The 16,604-nt window shown below is 43.3% G+C and overlaps 1 long non-coding RNA gene across 1 annotated transcript; it reads right to left on the bottom strand.

The window, feature by feature from the left end:
• Window positions 1-10,156: 10,156 nt before the first annotated feature.
• LOC115596566 (uncharacterized) lies at window positions 10,157-15,079 on the bottom strand. Its single transcript, XR_003986924.1, has 5 exons — window positions 14,962-15,079; window positions 14,808-14,858; window positions 14,311-14,419; window positions 11,016-11,099; window positions 10,157-10,434 (listed from the first exon to the last, which is right to left on the bottom strand). It is a non-coding gene; the product is annotated as an uncharacterized LOC115596566 (long non-coding RNA).
• Between the last annotated feature and the right edge of the window lie 1,525 nt (window positions 15,080-16,604).

Genomic DNA, 16,604 nt, shown 5'->3' with positions numbered 1-16,604 from the left:
ATATAGGATCTGAGGCGACAGAAGTAAACAAGTTTGTCGATTTCACATATGTCCACAATGCTAATCAACTGCCAGTTTTCTACCTGGAAGTGACTACTGGCACCCGTCACTATGATTCGGTCTATACATTTAACAGACTGAAACACTCTGAGGTTGCTGTAACAACAAGAAATATACAACAAGTAGTTCCGACCAAGCAATCTGATTGATCAACAAGAAATTTAGAACGTGCTCAAATCAGCATGACAGCACGCCTGACCCATTACTCAAAATATTACTCCGCCAAGTCTGTGGCAACTCTGTAACTGTCAAAGCTGAAGTAGGAAACAACGGAAAAATAGGCTACAAAATGTCAGGTTTGGTATTAATTTTGATTTATTTGGTGGTCTCAGTTTGGATAAATAGTTGGAGGAGGATGAGGGGATGATGCCTCCGACTTTCTTGAAACTACAAGGTCCTCCTCAGTGGTCGTGGCATGATGTTCAGTTTTGTGGCGGCCCGCTCCTGAGAGACTTTATGAGTCCACTAAACAAGTTCTTTGACGTTGTTAACTCACCCCCAATTTCCACTGGATACGTCTCCGCTGCGTTGCGTCTCCGCCACGCCAGCGGAGCAAATACGTTTCACTTTAGTCAATGTGTCAATCCCCACCAGGTCCGCTGCGCTGCGTATCTGCTCCGTCCCAGCTCCGGCAGTCCGGCGCCCTCCGGCACAGATACGCAGGACTCCTATATCTGGCGGATGCCGGAGTGCGACGCAGCAATTCAGCTGAATTTAGCACCAAGCAGACAGGAAGTCAAGCGCTAAAATAACAAACAGCATCCGGTTACCTTTCAAAATAAAACACTCGGTGTTGACACCAGTACATAAATCTCAAAAAAAGAGACAAACACAAGCTTTTCTGCTAATCCCTCGGTCGGGAACACTTCGTATTCTTGATTTTAATAACACAGACCTATAACTGCGGTCGTGAGTGATCATGTGATTATCGCGGGAACTCCTCTGCCTCGTGAGCCAGCTGCCTACCGTACTGCGCCGCAGCGGACTCAAACCGCAACCGGTGGGGATTGCCGGACGGCGGAGCACAACCGGATCGGAGCTGCAACGCAGCGGACACGTATCCAGTGGAAATTGGGGGTCAGTGTCTTGCATTAGACACCATGCGCGACCGAGAGGAGGGTCATTGATATAACGGTTGATGCCAACCCCTTAATCTGATGTAGCTGCTGATAGAGCAGTACTGACCCTGGCTGTTTCTTGCTGACCCATAAAATTCACGAAGAATCCTGTTTAGCTCTTCTATTGTTAAAGTTACAAAATCTACATCCTGTTTATGTCACGCTCCAGCCTAGGACCCACTCTCCTTAGTCAGTGACCTGGCTGACCTGCGTGATCCATGACAGGTTTCCCCTCTGCCCTGCCTCCTGGTTGAATGACAAGTGAGACATCCAATCCCCAGTTGCCTGCTGCTCCACACCTGATCCCACTCTCCTCCTCAACCTGGGCTTTAAAGACACACCAGGACTGACAGTCTTCCCACATTATTGCGTCGGTTTCCAGGAGTTTCCTGCCCAAGTATTGCTATTTCGTGGATTTTTTCAACCTTCTGACCTAAGCCTGTTTTTCACTGAGATTTTGCCCGACGATCTTGGATACCTTTGCTCTGTCTGCCTATCCATTGCCAACCTGTTTCTGTTCAACCACTTAGTGGTTTCGCCTGGAGTTTCGCCTGAGCCCTACCTGTACTTTTTCTAGGATTTTTGGGACTTTCTTGTTTGATTTTTTTTGCTTTGGCCTGTGCCTGGCCTGTACTGCCTATGTTATTTTGAATTGTTATTACATTTCCTAACTATCATTCTGCTCCCAAGTCTGCTTCTGGGTCCAAAATCTTTCCTGGCCTCACTGGCCCTGACAGTATAATCTGGGCATCATGGACCCAGCAGACGCAGAGCAGCTGAGGGCCGCTGTGGAGAGACGGGGCATGTTACTTGGAGCCCATCAGCATGAGATCAGCCAGGTGAATCACAACTTTTTGGCATATACTGAGAAAAATTTAATACCCTCTCTGCCCAGGTGCAGCAGCTATTGACTAACCCCCCTCAGCCATTCAGTCCTTTCTTATTAAGTCTGTATTCTTTTGGAGAAAACATTTAGCAGCAGAAACAGTGCAAGCTATCATTCTTGTTTGAGTACATCAGCCAGCTTCTTTTGAATTGTTCAGCATTGCACTAAGACTCTGGTACAAAAGTCATGTCGACATTCTCCCATCTTTGTTTTTGGAAAATGTGTAACTGTGAAATGGTCCTCTGTGAACTAGCTCTCATTTCACTTTGTCAGTTAGAAGAGATGGCCAGTCAGCATCTATTGGTGCAGCCTTCAGTCCTGATGCTGTGTCACTCTGCTCTGCTGAGGTAGAGGGACAGGAGCACCTGATGCTGTGTCACTGGGGTGGTGGCGAAATATTTTAGAAGTGCATCTGAAGAGATAAGAGAAGTATATGTGACCACTGCATGTTAGATTTTAATAAAAAACATAAAAAAAAAAACAGATGCTTGATGTGTGCTACACATAAGACAAATATAGACTAATAATGAAAATACGATGAGATTAATTCAGCTTTATTGTCATTGCAATGCAATTAAGTCTAACCGGACTACATGTGCAGTGTATAAATTTCGCCTATGAATGATATGGGAAAGCTAAGGTGTGGAATATTAACAGTAATATGCTTTAACTGCACTTTAACACTGATGAAAACTTTAACAAAAATAAACTGACACAATAAATCAAAGGCTTACAACTACACTATTACAAAGGGGATGGAAAACTAATAGCATTTTAACTGACATACACACACACACAAGACAGTCTGACTGCAGACCTCCAGTGTGGGGTCGCTTCTGGTGCAGCCTCCAGTCTAAGGCCTGCTCCAGTCTCAGGCCGGGAAGTACATGCAAGAAACTTCAAAATAAAATTGTTTAGACACAATAAACTACAAAATAAAATTGTGTAGACACTTACGGTGGAAGCGCTATTGTCGCGATTTTGTCGCTGATTTATATTTTATTAATCAACATTGTTACGTTAAAACCATTAATTTCCTAAATGTGGCATACATGCTGATCTTGCCAATTCTGTCTACGTAGCATGTAACGTCGGTAGGCCTATCTTTATCAGTGAAGCAACATATCGATTTTATACGTCTGACATCAACATTACTGCATTAACATTAATTCTGTCAATAGGGCATAAACTCTGTCCATGTAGCTTAGTGACGTCAGTTCATAGAAAAACTTAAGCTTGTTGATTGGACAGTTGGAGACTAAAGCCTCTCTCCCTGTGTTTATCAAAAAACACACTTTTCATACATAATTGTCCTTTGAAGAGTGTAAAAGCAGTTTAGTACAAACATCTGAATTTAATATGGAAAATGTATTTCATGATACAAGAAGGTTGTGTCTGCTTGTACTGCTTGTACTGTCAGCTTGTGTCTGTTATATTTTGACTATGCAAGCAATCTCAGCGCACATCAAATCAAATCAAATCAATTTTATTTATATAGCCCAAAATCACAATCACATTGCCTCAGTGGGCTTTACAATCTGTACAGTGAACAACATCCTCTGTCCTTAGACCCTCGATTCGAGTGAGGAAAAACTTCACATGTTGATGGAAAAAAAACCTTTTAACAGGGTAAAAAAAAAAACAATGGAAGAAACCTCAGGAAGAGCCACAGAGGAGGGATCCCTCTTCCAGGACGGACAGACATGCAATAGATGTTGCGTGTACAGAAAAGAGCAACAATTCACAGTTTACAAGGTACATTTTAACTGACATACACACACACACACACAAGACAGTCTGGATCCACACATTCAAACAACAGTTTGACACACCACACAACCGACAGAGCGGTTGACGGCAGCGGTTGACGGCAGCAGACATCAGACATTGTGGTCGCTCCTAGCTAGCTAACGTTGCTCCTCCTCACTGACTGGAAGTAAATTACTGTTGTGCATGGATCCAGTTGTTGTCTGTGTTGTCGGAGCACAGCAGGACAACATTGGTGGTTTTTAAAGTTTTTTATTTATTTATTTTTTAGTAATCGGATTTTTAGATTTTAAGTTTTTAAAGAAAAGCCCGGTGAGCCGCCATGTCAACACTGGACGTTGCCGACTCACCTGGAGAGATGGAACAAACGCTGAACAAGGCATTCAAAAAGATTGCTGACCTTCTCGTGGACATTGAACGGATGTCGAACGAGCTGCAGAAGAAGGATTCCCTGCTGACCACCCTCAGGTCCCGTTTCCCGGCGTTGACCAGCTGGCTGGAGACTTCACAGGCCGGTGAGTTAGCACCACTGAACACCACCTCTGCACTCGGGCACACAGTTTTCTGGGAGCCGTCCTCCTCCGGTCGGCGGCCCGCTTGCTCCACTCCAAATAGGGGGACCCCCTGGACCGAAGTGGTCGTCCGCGGGCGGACGAGGGCTCCGAGCGGGATTCATGGCGGGGCTACTTCTACCCCGAGCCTACAGCTCTCCAACAAGTACACGGCTCTGTCCGTGAGTGAGAAGCCGGCGGCTCGGGACCCGCACCAGGAAACACCACCTGTTCCTGTGGCCACAGACACCATGCCCCCGTTAATGGACACCACAGCCTTTCCTCCACTCACGGCTAGCTGTCCTCCAGCAGGTGGATGTCCATCACGGGGCGGCCCGCTCCCGCTCCTTATCCCAGCGCAAGCGGCTCGTCAGGGACGCGGTGCGCTGGCACTCCTCCCGTTCTCCCCACCAGGCGAGGGATCACACCCGGGGCCCTGGTGTGGGTGGCGGGGTGGTTGAGCCGGCTTACTCCCCTGAAGCCCGAGAGGACGCTCCCACAACCCTGGTCATCGGGGACTCAATTGTGAGGCACGTCCGCATGAAGGGGGCGTTCACCATGTCGTTTCCCGGAGCCACCGTTTCGGACATAACGGGGAAAATACCCGACATCCTGAGCTCGCATCCGCAGACAAAAAGGATTATCATCCACGCAGGTGCAAATGACATCGCCAAGCAACAGTCCGAACTTTTAAAGCGAGACTTCTCCCACCTTTTTAACATCGTCTCACAGTCCCAGGTGGCTGTTTTTATCTCCGGCCCCACCCCCACCTGCGGCAGAGGGATAGGCAGCTTCAGCAGGCTGCTCAGCCTCAACACCTGGTTCTCCTCTGCCTGCAACTCACACCACGTTGGCTTCGTTAATAACTTTGATGTCTTCTGGGAGAGGCGACATCTTTTTGGGCCAGACGGGCTTCACCTGAACAGGGCAGGTACCCGCATGCTGTCAGCCAACCTGACACACGGCGTACAGCATGCTAACGTTCCCAAACTCACACCAGCTGCTCTGCACAACACTGATTGATGTCCCCCAGGTCCTTGCTCCTATCCATTCAGTTCCAGTAGACGAGGGGGTGGGACGGCATCCATTACCCACGACTCCCTAACCTCAAATGGAGTGTTTTTTAACAGTTACATGTCATTTGAGCACCATGCCTTTACTTTTAGCAGCCCTCCGATTCTCTGCATCAATGTATATAGACCACCCCATCACTCTACTTCTTTTATCAGTGAATTTTCTGACCTGTTATCAATTATCCATACCTCTTATAGCAGGATTTTAATAACTGGTGATTTTAATATACACATTGATGTTACCTCGGACCCGTTATCCAGAGAGTTTTTAAATCTTTTGAATTGTCTTGATTTTAAGCAGCACGTCATGCAGCCGACTCACAACAGAGGACACACCCTGGACCTGGTCATAACCCATGGCCTGTCCATCGGTGTGTCCTCTGTTGCCGACCTGGCTGTGTCTGACCACTACTGTGTATTTTTTAACATCACCAGTTTTAACCAAGGGGAGGCCCCGGTGAGAACAGTGAGGAGGCGCTATATAACTTCTGAAGTGGCTGCAAATTTCATGGGGATTTTACAGAGCACTCCTGCTGAAATTTTACCTGCACCTTGTAATTTTATTGTTGATAATTTTAACAGTAGACTGAAGTCAACTCTTGACTCAGTAGCTCCACTTTTAACAAAAACAATAAAAAGAAAACCTACACCCCCGTGGAGAAAAAACAATGAAATCAATGAACTGAAAAGAAAATGCAGGAGTGCAGAGAGAAGATGGAGGAAAAATAAACTGACAGTTCATTACGAGATTTTACGTCAACAACTCAAAAGCTACAATAATGCAGTCAGAAAGGCACGAATTTCCCATTTCTCACAACTCATCACCAACCATAAAAATAACCCCCGACTCCTCTTCTCCACTTTTAATATTTTAACGGCTTCTAACGCTAATAAAGTTTTTAAGACACCCACAGACGATCTTTGCGAGAACTTTGCAGACCACTTCAGAACCAAAATCAAGGACATCAGATCCTGCCTCTTATCCCATCAAGTTTTATCTGTTAACGCATCTGAACTGTTGTCCTTGCCTGAAGAAACACTGGAGAGTTTTGCCCTGGTTGATGCAAGGACACTTGGTCGAGTATTCTCCCAAGTAAACCCAACAACCTGCCCTTTAGACCCAATTCCCACATCACTCTTAAAATCATTTTATGGATTCTTTGAGGAATAGTTTTTAAACATCATGAACTGCTCTCTTCAGATGGGTGTCTTTCCCACCGCCTTCAAAATGGCAGTGGTGAAGCCCCTTCTTAAGAAGAGCAACTTAGACCCCAACGTTTTTGACAACTACCGACCTGTATCCAACTTACCGTTTTTAAGTAAAATTTTAGAAAAACTGGTTTTTAACCAAGTTAATGACTTTTTAAACAGAAATAACATCTTAGAGAAACATCAGTCTGGTTTTAGGAGAAACCACAGTACCGAGACAGCACTTTTAAAGATTTTAAATGACATCAGATGGAATTTAGATAACAAAAAGCTCACAGTGTTGGTTCTACTGGATCTAAGCGCTGCTTTTGATACAGTAGACCATCACATTTTATTAAACAGACTCAGCCATCTGGTCGGCCTCTCTGGTACTGTCCTCAACTGGTTTTGTTCCTATCTCACAGATCGATGCTTTTATGTAAGTATGGATACATGCTCCTCAGGAACCCATGAAATTGGATGTGGGGTTCCCCAAGGGTCAATTTTAGGTCCACTTCTTTTTAATCTTTACATGCTTCCTCTTGGGGATGTCATCAGGAGACACGGCATCAGCTTCCATAGTTACGCTGATGACACACAACTGTACATTGCCGTGTCTCCTGATGAAACAGATCAAATTGATGCCCTTCTTAACTGCATTGTAGACATCAAGTCATGGATGGCAGTGAATTTCCTACAGCTCAACCAGGACAAAACTGAGGTTTTAGTTATAGGTCCTGAAGGCCAGAGAGAGAAACTTTTTCCAAAACTACAACATTTTAAACCAACACAATCAGTAAAAAATCTGGGCGTGATTTTTGATTCTGAGCTGAATTTTATTCCACATATCAGAAATATGACAATAATAGGTTTTTATCATCTTAAGAACATAGCCAGAGTCCGCCCGTTTCTCTCCCAGGCCAGTACGGAGGTGCTAATGCATGCTTTTATTTCCTGTCGCTTAGATTATTGTAATGCCCTGCTCTCTGGTCTTCCCAAAAAGAGTACTCTAAATCTCCAATTATTACAGAACTCAGCCGCACGAGTGCTGACGAGGACCAGAGGGCGGGAGCACATTACACCAGTTTTAGAGTCACTGCATTGGCTCCCCGTGCGCTTCAGGATCGATTTTAAGGTTCTTTTACTAGTTTTTAAATGTCTTAACGGCATTGCGCCCTCCTACTTATCTGACCTGCTTTTACCATATAAACCCTCGCGGACCCTGAGGTCCTCCGGCTCTGGCCTTTTATCCCTACCAAAACCAAGAACTAAAACCCACGGTGAGGCGGCATTTAGCCACTATGGCCCCCGCTTGTGGAACAGCCTGCCGGAGAACCTCAGGTCTGCAGAGACTGTTGATATTTTTAAGGGAAGGTTAAAGACACACCTTTTTAATGAGGCTTTTAACTAATATTTTAAATTCTTATTCCATTCTTATGTGGTTCTATCGTATTTTATGTTGTTGTTCCTATCTTGTTTTGTTTTTGTTTTTTTTTGTTTTTTTTTTGTTTTTTTTTTGTTTTTTTTAAACAATTTTCATCTTAAATAATTTTTTTTTAATTATTTATCTTCGATACTATTTTATTTTATTTATTATTATGCATTTTATCCTTTTAACTGTTCACTTCTTTAAATTATCTTTTGTCAGGGTTTTTATCCTATCTTATGTTTTTAGTTTTTAAGGGTTAACTCCAGAGTTTCCTCAGGGGGGTCCTCCACACTGGGAGCTGTGTCTGGGATGCTGCTGGGGGTGCTGTCCCTGGGTCCCTTTGGCCCAGCCAGTCGTTGTCTGTCAGGGTCGGGGGGCCTGGGCACTGGTGCCCCCCGTGGCACAGCCTGTGACTCCTCCCAGTGTGGACGGCCCCAAAGGTGGCGTTTCCTCAATCCTCAGTGCCTTGCCATGTCTCCTTATTTCCTGTAGTAAGTGTGTGTGTGTGTGTGTGTGTGTGTGTGTGTGTACGTATGTGTGCATGTATATAGTACGGAGGGTGGGAGGGAGGGGCTTTCTTTATTATTGTTTTATGTTTCCTGTGTAAAGCACTTTGTGCTACATACTCATGTATGAAAAGTGCTTTATAAATAAAGTTGATTGATTGATTGATTGATTGATTGATCGATCAACAGAAGATCTGATACAAGTTATACACTGTTAGTGGAACCAGGAGATGACCGAGCAGGACGAGGCATCACAAAGTGGAGCCCGAGCCAGACAACCTCCTGTCCACCATGTTGACCTGGAAGAGGGCAGGCCACACAAGATAATTAGTAATAGACAGAGAGAGGCATCAAGATTTACAGAAATAAAGATATGAGGAGATAGTGAAGCAGAGGAGAGCAATGATCCAGCAGAGCCCGGGGTGTGACGATCCAGATCAGTCAGTATTTCAAGGCAGCAGGAGCCCGGAAATGGTAGATGGTACCAGGGGGCCGTGGTCTATCAGAAGGGAGCCTGAAAGAAAGAGGGGAGGAGGAGAAAGAGAAGGAGGAGAGAGAACAGGAGGGGAGGAGAAAGCTATAGAGAGTGACACAGCTTGCAGCTTGTGGGAACAGAAAACAAAAACAAAGGTTAGAGAAATGCAGTATTTATCAGAATAAACAGATTTTTCAGACTCGTCGGCAGCACAGTGTAACTCTAGTACTATAGGAACTCATTGAGACTGACACCGACCCACTGATGAAGCTTACAGTTGATATCAGGGCTAATTAAAGGCTAAATCGAAGAAGTGAGTTTTGAGTTTAGATTTAAAGGCGTCAACAGAGCCAGATTGTCTGATGTCAGCTGGGAGGTTATTCCAGAGGAAAGGATCCCGATAGGAAAAAGCCCTGCAGCCAGCAACCATCAGGAGCCCTGAATTTTGAGAGCGTAATGCCCGAGTTGGAATATATGGTTTAATGAGATCTGACATGTACAACGGGGCAAGGCCGTGTACAGTTTTGTATGTCACCAGCAGCACCTTAAAGTCTGATCTTAGATGTACTGGGAGCCAGTGCAGAGATGCTAAGATTGGTGTAATATGATCAAATTTTCTTGTACGTGTTAAGACTCTGGCTGCAGCATTCTGAACCATTTGAAGACTTTTGGTGCTCTCACGTGGAAGACCTGAAAATAAGGCATTGCAGTAATCAAGCCTAGACGAAACAAAGGCATGTGGAGGGCAGGAGTAGTTACTTAAAACCATAACATACAAATATAATTTGCCTCTGCTTTTTATTTTTTATGTACAATATTTATCATGTTAAATACATTATTTTATTGTGTGCTATTTCTGTGTATGGTTTCACCCAACTCTTATACATAATACACCTGAAGGTCTTTAGAAGACATACAGGCCAATCAAATGTACAATGTATACAATGTCAACGTGTAAGGGCAAGAATAGTTAAAACTATCATTATCTTCAAATGCATTAACTTACCTGTTTTCTTCATGGTATAATCAACGTTAATTATTTGGTGCTTGATTAAAAAAGACACACATAAAATGACAAAATGATCAAACAATCAGTTGCCCTTTATTCAGCACAGCAACAACAGTAGTGCTCTACAAGGCCATCAATCATCAATTTCACATTTGCAGTATGTCAAGTAGCCTTGTTTATCGCTCATCTCTTTACTAAATGTCCACGTCTTCAATTTTGGAGAACAGAAATTTTATGGCTCCAAGATGCCTTCTCTTTCCTGGTCATCCATGTCCGCACTCTGCTCCTCAACACAAAGTCTGGCATATTGCTGTGCAGCCTCTGCAAGTTCCTCCCCTCCCATCTGGACTGCATCGGGCAGCTCCACCTTGCCTGAAAACAAATGATGGTTTGTTACCACCCATTCTGCTGTCCTTTTGTAGTCATGCACAATCTTGATCTCAAGTTTGTCCTATGGAAATGACAGAGAGAAAAAGGGTTGTCTTCATATAGCATAACTGCTACACAAACAGTCTCATCACCTCTAGCTGTAGTGACAGCTAGTGTTTGTGTAGGTGTGAGTGTGTGTGTCTGTGTGCATATGTGTGAGTGTGTGTATGAGTGTGTATATATTTGTGTTTGTCTCTGTGCATGACTGTGGGGGTGAGAGGGTTGGGTTCTTTTAATTTTCTTCTCCTGATTTTATTTGATGTTTCTCTTTTTCTGCTGTCTGTACATTTCTGTAAGGCACTTTGCGATACTTTTCTGTATGAAAAGCGCCATATAAATAAAGGTTGATTTGATTTGATTTGACCACAATAATTCAGATAAAGATAACATACTGCATTCCTTCATTTCAGATCTACATATACCATATTATACTTAAGCACAGAGCATAGAATGTAGCAAAATGACACTTGACAAGCAGCTTGTCATCATATTAATCCCAGTAAAGAACAGGAAAGTGCGCCTACTGCTTCCACTGTTGTCTCAGCCTCTTTTGCAATGGACACACTGGCTTGCTGAGGCTATGCAACAGGCTGTAGTTGCTCCTCTTCCTAAAGAGACAGAAAAAGAAAAAAAATTCAACATCAATTTTTAATATTCACATACAAGCAATGATGCCACCAAGGAACTATTCCACCTTGATAGATCTAGATACTGATAATACTGATGAAGAATGGTCAGTAAACATTGCCTTAGTACACCTAAATTAAAATAATAATAATAATAATCTTAAGAACCGAGTGGTGGATAAAATAAGAAAAATGACACATTGTGGCAACAGTATTCTCAAAGGAAAAGCACACCCAACTTGGGTCATTCCTATGATCCCAGAGTCCAAGTTTCTCTAGCCTGAATGCTCCCAGGCTGTATATCTTTCTATAAAAGCACGGAATCTCTGTCTGTCTGTGTGTGTGTGTTTCTATTAGTCAAATATCTCTGCGGATCAGGATCACACTGACCCGAGACTTTCAACATGGCTGCTGCGTGGTTCAGTGGTGTGCATCTACGCATTTGCTTGGACTGCAATGATACCGTGACTAAATTATTTCATAAATACTTTTCAAATTCCACCGAGCATTGTCCTCTGTGCGCACCAGAGCCAATCACTGCAGAGCTCAAGCCCACGACATACCTGAAGAAACAAGCGGATTGATATCTGCAGCGGCGCAAGCTGGATCGGGATTTTGCCGGCGGTTCAATCCCGTTCTGTTCTGTGCATCTAAACTGACTGTTGTGGATTAATTAGATTAAACGAGTCCGGACCGAGTCTGTTCGGGTCTGAGGAGATCCGGAGACGCGCGGACAACAAAGTGGAATCGGAATCTGTGGATGTTCGTGTGTAGCTAGCCGCTAGCTAGCAGCTAGCATCCCAAGGCGACAGACCGGACGCATCGGCACAAGCGGATTGATACCTGCAGCGACGCGAGCTGGACCGGGATTTTGCCGGCGGTTTGGTCCCGTTCTGTTCTGTTCTGTGCATCTAAACTGACTGTTGTGGATTAATGAGATTAAACGAGACCGGACCAAGTCTGTGCGGATCTGAGGAGATCCGGAGACGCGCAGACAACAAAGTGGAATCGGAATCTGTGGATGTTCGTGTGTAGCTAGCCGCTAGCTAGCTGCTAGCCGCTAGCTACACGGCCCACATCCCGAGGCGATGGACCGGACGCATCGGCACGTCCAAAACTGGACTTAGGGTAAATAATGTCCGCCACGCTTTTTCGCGAACATTGCCGTCACGTTTGCTTTGTGTCTGGTGCAGGAAGAAATGGTAAAAACGGGCTTTTGTCACGAAAGTGTCCAAGCAGCAAGTTTGGTTGTTGAGGAACAGGAAGTTGTGGGAGGGACGAGGCGGATGATTGACAGGCCGAACGACGGTTGGTGTATAGACAGCGATTTTGAGAGTTGAGAGATTTGTGACATTTAGCGTGTTTTGAGTGTGTAGTTAGTGTGTTATGTAGTGTTTGGTGTAGTGTGTTTAGTGTGTAGTGGAGTCGGTTTTTTGTTTAATGAGTCAGAACAATGAGAAGATGCTGAATGTGGAGCAGGCAGTGCAGCTCTTCATTCAGCTGGAAGGAGCTCAGGCAGACCTGAGCATTGCCTGCATTTAAATGTAAATAGTTACATATAACTTCGTAAATGTTTAAAATGCATGCACAAATTTAGCAAACAACAATTTATATTTGCATTACAAGTAAAAATGGTTTGTTAAACATATTTGTGGTTTTCACAGTAAAAAAATCTAACTTTTTCTACTCGGATTTTATGGTTTTTTTTGTGATTTTAGGTCCATTGTACGGAGCCCTGGAGGTGACATGGATAGGTTTTTTTTTATCTCGCGAGTGCAACTTATTATCTCGCACGCGCCAGTTACTATCTCGTGCGCGCAACTTACTATCTCGCACGCGCCAGTTACTATCACGCACGTGCGAGTTGGTAAGTCGCGCGCGCGAGATAATAACTCGCACTCACGAGATAGTATGTAAGATGCAGTGGCACTCGCTCAAATGATTGAATGAAATTAACGTTGTGGTGTTAACTCAACAATGATGGGACGCTGGAATCATGAACAAGTGCCGTTTACTTCAACAACTTATACTGTAACATTGTTCTCAGTAGCAGCGTCGTATCGTACATAGTCGCCATGTTGTTGCACTCTGACCTCTCTACGTGCAGGTGTTAACTATGACCTGTCTTATACAACAGCGCCCCCTTGTGGTGTAAAGACCAATCGTATATCTGTTTTATATAAAAACAGAAGACAACAAACGTGTTTAGTGTACTGCGAAAACCGAGAGAATGTGGTCTGTGTGAGAATGTCGTGGAAAATTGAAGGTATTTTAGTAAATGTAGGTTTTCTGTCACAACTTTCACATGAATATGATAGCCTACTATATGCACCTGCATCCATTGTTAATCATTTGTCCTGATTGCCAGTTGTGACTGCTGCAACGTTATTTCCTAAATTAATTATTACCAAACTACTATTACCTTTACAACTCCTCCATCATGGCTAGCCTAATAACCATTATAATAGCTATTAAAACACCTGGACACTCATTGTGGATCATCAAAATACCTGTTACATGTACCTCTTACCGTTACACAATAAGACACTTTATTAACTTTAATTAATTAATCAATTGAAATTCTGACATGGTCTCGATCCATGATAATAAGACTGCATTTAACCGACTGCACTGTTTAATTACGTCACAATGCGCTTGAATTAACATCTCGCACGTAGGAGATACTAAGTCGCGCGCGCGAGATACAGTAAGACGCGCGTGCGAGATAGTAACTGGCGCGTGCAAGATAGTAAGTCGCACTCACAAGATAAAAAAAAAAAACCCCCATGTCACCGCCAGGGCTCCGTACCATTGTGTTAATACAGTATGTCAAAATAAAAAAATAACTGTACAGTCACACATGTGAGGTTGTGCTGAAAATAATGACACCAAGTAAATAGTTTTTAAGGTGAAATATAATGGCAAAATCAGAAAATAGTCAAAAACAGCCAATTATACCCTGGAATATCCGATTTCACAACAAACCTAAATATCCCTGACGTCCCACCTTCAAACACAGCCTCATTTGGCCATCCATGAAAAAGCTACTTAACTTCCCACTTTTTTATAGGAATACATTTTTCTTACGGGCACTGCACTAGTTCACTTAATACAGCATGTGCCACTGTGGGAGCTTCTCAAAAAGCCCCTCTGTTCCTCTGTGCATTCCAGTGAGGACACCCAAAAATCTGACCTCAGTGATGTAATCCATCATCCTCTTCTTCAGTCTGAAGACCGGTGACACCTCATCTTGCAGGATGGCCTTTGAAGTGTCTGTCCAGTGGGCAAACATTTTGCCATGGCTCAAATAAAAGGAGTTAAAGAAAAAAAAAAAATGTCTTATAAGTATAACAGAGATAAAGTGTTAACATTTGCAAGTCAATTAAATGTCAACATTTTTGTGCTCTCAATTTCTCCATTAGCATAACATAACACTGCTTCCCAGAACTGGCATGTCCACCTGAAGAATGAAAAAAATAATTACCACTGTACATGTATGTTATATTAAATGTTATTAAGGGATTTTGAGTTTAATTTGAATGAGCGGGTCAGTTTACAACAGTAAAATCATAAGGGGCATCCAGTACGGTGTAAAGGGCATACTATGAATAAAACAATAATAATTTTATGTTAATATCTTGTTAGCACACAGAATTAAATAAGACAAATAAGAATAATATTGTCTCCTACCATCAAGATGAAGATGCCACAGTCATTTCCGTACAGCTGTCTTGGTAAGCCCTAGGATGTAAGAAAAAGGTCAGTTGATGATTTTACAGTAGTTTAAATACTTTATAGTACTTTAAATACTTTTTATATAAATTACAAATAGTGTATACATTACCTCTCTTTCCAAACCAGTGGTCTCTTTCCACTGTCCAGAACTTAAAGCCCCTGTACGGAGTTTTTAACTGGATATAGAAAAGTCTCTGGTTTCTGATGATGTGTCTCTGTTACCTACAACAGCAAATGAGCCCATCAGCGTGAAGATACGCTTTTTCTAAGTAGTCTAATTCTATACCTCTGAAAGGCATTGGTTGGGTCGGACCACTGACGAAACGATTTACGGCAGTCAGACCGGAACTGACGACATTCAGGATACGGCCAAAGTGATACGGCATAGCTGTTTTGTTGCTACGCTAGCCAGTGCTAACCGAGCTAAAACTTTTGTCATGGCTGATAATGAGACAAAGAAAAGAAAAAGAATTAGAACCGAAGACCAACGAAAGGCAGAGAGGGAATCCGATCGAGCTAGGGCTAAAACACAGATAAACATTGGCGATTCCTTCCAGAGATGGAGAGAGTTGCGGGGCTTGAAGGGAGGGTCGGATCCATAATTCGCCCGATTCCTCCTAGACAGGTTTGTAAATTTTATTTCATTTATGAAATGTAATGCGGGACGTAGTTTACAGCAATACATGAATTCATGTTGTTACAACAAAGCTGGCTAACATTACCACTAGATTAGCTCTAGTTACTACACTCGTGAAAACGACAACAAACGTCTTAGATCACGCATCCATTTCAGCTGTGTGTATCAGCCCAGCCGACCTGCAACGATGCATCGGTAATATCCTCTGTCATTATAAATGATTCAGTTTCTTACTTAGAAAAAAACATCCATCACAATCACTGTGACTTTGCTGTAACGCTAGCTCTGTAGCACCGTGGGTAATATATATAGCTGGGAAATTGCAGTGCAACAGCAGCATTACTTTGTTTCACCGGCGGCATATTATATTAAGTAGAAATACAAATAGACACATTACCTCGTCCATATGCACGCTGCAGATAGCTGCTAAAAAAAAAAAAATTTTCAAAGCAAGTCCCGTCGTCTTTCCGACGTTTCCAAAACAAATCTACACGCGCCGGCCAGACAAACGTCTTCACGACAGTGGGCGCTAGAGCTCATGGGAAATGCAGTCTTCATTCCGGCAAAACACTACCGCTTTCGTCCAGCGGGGCCGCCAAAATCAACACTAAATGAAAAGTCTGTACAGGGGCTTTAATAACTGGGAAAGGTTTCTAAAATTGAAAGAAAGCTGCATTAGGAATTAGCTATGTAGCTATTAAAATGATAAAATTGTCTTTCACGCACAACACACAACATGTAAGCAATTCTGTCAGGAACAAACCTTTTCATGCAGTCACACACACATACACACACACACACAGCAGCTTTTTATGGTGCCAGTTTATGAACTCTATTTTTAATTTTACGTTATGCTGTTAAACTGTATAAGGAGGAGGAGGAACAGTCAGTCCTGCAGAGGTGGAGACATATGGGATGGCTGAAGCAGGGGAGAGGGTGTAGCAGATGTGTCTGATGGATGAGGGTCTTACTCATTGAGCAGCAGCTGAGGATGTTGTGGCACCTTGGCAAGCCTTCAGGTGTCCCTCCATGTCTGTCCTTCTAATAATGCTTCTTTCCACTCCGGCAGTTAAAATTACATTTGCAGACGTTGTAAGAGCAAGTCAAGAAAAAAA

Source organism: Sparus aurata, chromosome 15 (assembly GCF_900880675.1).
Source record: "Sparus aurata chromosome 15, fSpaAur1.1, whole genome shotgun sequence".
In the NCBI taxonomy this organism is placed as follows: domain Eukaryota; kingdom Metazoa; phylum Chordata; class Actinopteri; order Spariformes; family Sparidae; genus Sparus; species Sparus aurata.
Note: the sequence above shows the minus strand (reverse complement) of the source record. Positions and strands in the feature narration are given on the sequence as shown.